General features: G+C 38.6%; 1 non-coding gene across 1 annotated transcript; it reads left to right on the plus strand.

Moving 5' to 3' along the window:
- Positions 1-4,605: 4,605 nt before the first annotated feature.
- Positions 4,606-4,678, plus strand: Trnav-aac. The gene has a single exon. It is a non-coding gene; the product is annotated as a tRNA-Val (tRNA).
- The last annotated feature ends 965 nt before the right edge of the window (positions 4,679-5,643 follow it).

Below are 5,643 nucleotides of genomic sequence, written 5' to 3' on the forward strand. Positions count from 1 at the left end.
TCAATTATAAGAATTATGCACAGAAGATACATGTTCCAAAATATTGCACTATGAGACAAAACAAAACAAGAAAAAAAAATGTTCACATCACCAAAAAAACCACATTCTTAAAAAAGTAAAATATACTTAAAGAACAAAACAAGGATTAAAAATGACGGGCCTGGTGTGTTATTACCCCAATTTGAGTCTATGCAGCGCTCTTTTCCCTTGCTAGCACAGACTGATGCGCAACGCCTCTTCTTCGCACAAGTACGCCCTCAATGATCGTGCGCTACCAAACTGAACAGGTGACGCGCTTGGTAGCAGTTCTTCACACACTTCATAGTCATCAAGTCTAATATGTCGGAATCTATACTGTATACTCACCAGCTTAACTTTGCAAATGGACGTGAACATTTTTGTGGGAATAATTCCTTTGGCAATGAAGGGTTAATGTTACTGCAAAAATAGATTAAACATTAATGCCACTGTACTCTGTGTGCCTCAGTGTTTCATTGAAATATAATTTGGAAACTTTTCTCTGATTAATTTCATTTAAACGCGATATACCTGTAGGCCTACCTTGACAAGTAAAAATGGTAATCTAATTCTTCTGATATATGGATCTTGTGCCAACTTTCTAACCATAAATATTTTACTTTCTTCAAATAACGACTATCAAAAACCGTTGAAAATACCAGTAAAATGTGAAATTATTCTTATAAATTAGAAAACTCTGGAAATGTTTGAATAACATAGTACTCAACTGATTTCAAAACAGTTTTACTCATACGCATAATTGATGATTCATAGCATGATCTGGTAATATTTATAGTCCTTTTATAGTCAAATTGAATATGTCTGAGTCAATACTTTATACTCATCAGCTTAATGTTGAAAGTTTAGTTGCATGTGAATATTTCATGGGAATAATACTGAAGGCAATGATGAAGGATTAACGTTACTGCGAACATTGATTAAATAAGAACAATATGCCACCATACTCTTTGAAAATATATTCAAAGTGGCATTTTACTGTACCGGAGTATTGGTACAGAACAGGTCTTAATAGTCATGTAGGTTACTTAAGTTGGGGTTTGCTTTCTCTGACAATCAAATTGCTTGAGAGTCAACAAATTAAAATCAATGTTGACTCCAATGAACCTTCTGCATTGTGCCACATTGAATGGCAGTTGGAAGACCACCTTACCACTGGCCAGTTGTTTGGTGGTTTGCTATGCTATTTAATCCATGCACACTAATCAGTATTCACAGCCTTTTACAATCCCACAAGGACAAGCAGGACCTGAAGTACAGACTTGGAGAATCTGCTGCGAATGTGGTGCAGTGCAAGACATCACCTACGAGACTCTGTGAATAAAGATCCCTTGGCAGATACGGGATAGTGATAAACTGCCCAACCTGGCACCAGCAAGGATCTATTGGCAGCAAGCTGACACTGGTTCCTATGGCTGAGCCACTACTAAGATATCGCCTTCCTGGTGGTGACATGCTTTAGCCCATCCTAACTGGACAGTCCGATGGGTCACCTATACCCAAGGACTCGGCACCCATAGCAATGTTTCCCCACTTTAGCAAGCCTACGGGTCTTCTATACCCATGGCATCCTACTCCTGTGCTGGGTCCAGGGACAAAGACCTGCTTCATTGACCTTCACTGGAGGAGCAGTAATGATTGACTGTACTCTGTGAGGAGCATCTCCATAGCCAAGGAGTCAGGAGTCATCCAGCCCTCAAGGATAGCCCCAGCTTCTCTCGTCTCACTAGCATCTCCTGTCACTGATGATGCACAGAATGGAGACCAGGAGTCATGGAAAACATGAGCTTGCCCCAGTTGCTGGTTTCACTTTAAAGGTAAGACTGTGCCACATGTTTTAATCATTTTGAAGAGAAAATATCTCTGAAGATAAATGTTTAATCTCCTTGGTGAAAACTCAATAACACAGCAATTGTTGGCCTCTACTTTTGAATCACCTCATGCAAAGTTGTTCTTGTCATGAGGATTAATTGTCTTTGTAACTTGACACATTGCAAATCATAATACGGATGTAGTCAATGTCTATGTTGGCTCATTTTCCTGCCAACTAAGTTGGCATGTCTTGAAACAGTACAAATACGGGTTCTTTTCCATCATAACAGTCTGGAGGCTGGCTGCCCTTATATGCTGTACCTCTTTCCTGTTTGAGTAAATCTTTCACTGAGAGCTTGGTCTTCTATGATTTCTTCAAGCCACTTTTTCCCCCTGTGTCCCTTTCTGCTGCCTTGATGAATTGGCCCTGCTAGTGTGTCATTATGTAGGTTGTGTTGCCTGACAAAATGACCGAATATTGCAGTATGATCAAATAGGGCAATTCATTTCTCAAGGGTGTTACTGTTGCTGTATTGCATATGCTGTAATAAATATCACTTTCAAACAAATGTTTGATGTAAAGTGTAAAAATCTCTTTAAAATGCTAATTTGACACAAATTATGGCTTTACTCAATGACCAAATCTTGTTCGGCAACAGGATTTCCTGTGAAGCTACTGGACAAGCATCAGATTTCATTTTTGAACTCTTCCCTTAACAACTGCAACTTCTCAGAGAATTCTATGAAACCTATTGCAAGAATGAAAAAAGAAAAAAGTTGTTAATCTAACCATGTTTTTAACGCTTGTGAAACATGGTGCTTAACTGGTTTCTACAAAAAGAAACAAAAATTTAATACCACTTGATAAAAGAAGTCATTATTGGAAGTTCTACCCCCCCCCCCAGCCCCTTTCGCGTGAAACACCTCATAGTTAGGTTTGAATGATGAAGATCTGATTTCCTATCTAGTGAGAACTTTTTTCTTGTTAAAGCTGTAATAAGAAATGTTTGTTGTGTGGTGTATGAACATATGAAGAGTTTATTTCTCAATGTACACCATTGTTTTCCCTTTGAGAATCCGACTCTCCCCTGGCTGCCCAAAAGCAGTTTCAACAGCTGTTATAGGGTGTCCCTCCAAAAACGCATCAGTTTCAAAAACTGTGATTATGAACAATCAAGAAACTATGATGATATAAACTTTGGTAGTGTATAGTGCACTTGACCATAAGCTTTGATTGGATACCAATTGCAATTTATGTTCTTTCCGGTTGGCTGAGCAATTTTTTTTTAACTGATGTACGATAAAATGAAAATTGCCACATTTGGACATGTGGAGGATTAAGAGAATATAGGCAAAAAGACTTCCAAATAACTGTTCGCAGTGTCATCAAGACTTGTTTCTTCTTTTGACAGAGTGATAAAAGTGAACATTCATATTGTTCCTGTTGAAAGCAGGTTATTGATTTTTATATTAGATGTGAAATCCAGATAACCACTTCTAAAATGCGGCAGTGGGCATTTCAGACCATAGTCAAACAATGAGTACTCGGCCATCCGGAAAAGGATCAACTTACAATTGGTGTCATATTGAAGATAATGCCCTAGCGCATCTTGCAGTACCAAATTTATATCATGACAATATTACGTTTCCCTACAATCCCATTTCAGTTTCCTAAAATCCTAACTGTTCCATTTTTTTAGGGGGCACTCTGTTTACTTAAACTGAACTTCAGAACACAATAGAGCCAAAAATTAAGTTTAGAAACAGCTGTTTTTATTCTTAAAAGTTTTGTAACTGAGCAAAGTATGCACTTGCTATTATCATTTTGATTTTTAATTCAGTCATTCAATATAATTACCCCATCAGCATCTGGGTCTGTATTGTACTACAGTGTATTTATTCACTGAATAATAAATCATAGGGTGCCTTCAAGTAGCTCACTGGGATCGACTCTGTAAAGGGAGACGTTAGCTATGACAGCTGGACTAATCGAACATTCAACTGGGCCATCACGATCTTCACGTGATGTCTGTAGCTGCGGCTGTAGCCACTGACAAAATGCCCATTTCAGACTGGGTCTTAAGTTTGAGATACTGCTTTTCAGTCAGTTGCAAAAGTCAAAGAAGTTGGGCTGGAATTACAGCCTCTAAAGTTGAAATTAACTAAATAAATAATGACCCTTTTACTTGAAATAAGTTGATTTTTGGGTCCGCTCGAGATTTCCGCTGTCCCGCAGCCAAATTTGTTCGTTTCTTGGAATGAACAACACATGTATGTATGCATGTGACCTACATGTATTTCCACCACCGAGTCTGCTCCTTGAGCAGTTTCTGTGGTGGCCGACTCGAGTGAGCCCCTAGAATAACGTTGGAGCGAATTGAACAGTAAGGGGCTAACCTGAGACATCGATCCGGGTGAGCTACATGTACATTGTATTCGAACGTACCCTAAGAGTGCTAGGGCAGTATTGGTGCTACAGTGAGTAATAGGCAGGGCAGTTTTGGGTGCTACAGTGACTAAAAGTTTAAATAAAATATGCAGGCCTATACCAGGGATGGGTGCTAATACATGTACCTTTGAAAAGTGTCATTTGAACAACTAAATTATATTTTTGTTATGTGATTTATGGCTTGCAAACATTTTGCTTGCAGGCCTAAGTCTTTGCAATTTGCAATAATTAGGTTTTGCCCTTCACCGACATATAACCACTGTCTACTCGGTGTGTTACCCCTGAGTGAAAGTTAAACAATCTCATGTGCTCGGTGGTCGAGTGGTAAGACGTCTGCTCAACAAAGCAGAAGGTTGTGGGTTCGATTCCCACCCGAGTGCTTTTGCTGACTTTCACTCGGGTTGAACACACTGAGTATACAGCGTTTGTACCTCGATGAAGGGCAAAACCTAATATTGAAGCAAATTCCATCTTATGAATACATGTAGTCTTTACTACTTGATTATGAGCACTCCACTATAGAACTGATACATGACACTCATTTGAAAATCCTCTGTACAGGCCTTGCATATCTTTTAAAAGTAAAGGCCTTATTGGCCTACATGTAGGTTGGAAGTAACATGGCTTGATAGGATCATTTGCAATTACTCAAAAATTTGCCTTCTGAAATAACCTGTTAAATAAAGGCACAAATGGTGTTCATGATCTTTAAAAGATGTGACACTTGAGCTGAAAAGTCAGCTATTTTATTTACATTTCTGTAATTGCAAATGATACCATTGGCCTTTCAAGATAGCTTTTGCTATTGATTTTAATTTATCATTTGTCTGTACAATCTGTTGAAAAGCACTGATTACACAGTGCCCGTAATTAATAAGTATAAATTATCCTGATGCAAATTCCATCAAAAGTTAATTACTGACAAAGCGTAATTTTTCTAATAATGAATGGAAAGAGAGCCACATGTTTGCAATTGTAGTGGCTTGGTGTAAGAGTATGGTCTTGTACTTGTAACAGCCCTTGGGTATGTTGCAGTTGGAAGTGGATTGCACCAGAATTCCTGGTGTCATTTTTACAGGACAAAAAAGTATTGACAAAACTATATATATTGACCAATTATAAAGCTAAGCTAAGCAGGTCAATGACATACAGTGTATTTACTGATGTGGGGCGTTTATTGCTCAAGATGTACATGTACATGGCACTCAAGAACACACAACTGAATGTACCACTGAGCACTTGGTCTTGTACGCCATGTCCCACATCGTGGGAGTTTTACAATATTGATCCAATTTCATACCAGAGGCCATCTGCCCATTCACCGCTTGTGCATGTACATGGTTATG

Source organism: Patiria miniata, unplaced genomic scaffold (assembly GCF_015706575.1).
Source record: "Patiria miniata isolate m_02_andy unplaced genomic scaffold, ASM1570657v1 HiC_scaffold_29, whole genome shotgun sequence".
Taxonomy (NCBI): domain Eukaryota; kingdom Metazoa; phylum Echinodermata; class Asteroidea; order Valvatida; family Asterinidae; genus Patiria; species Patiria miniata.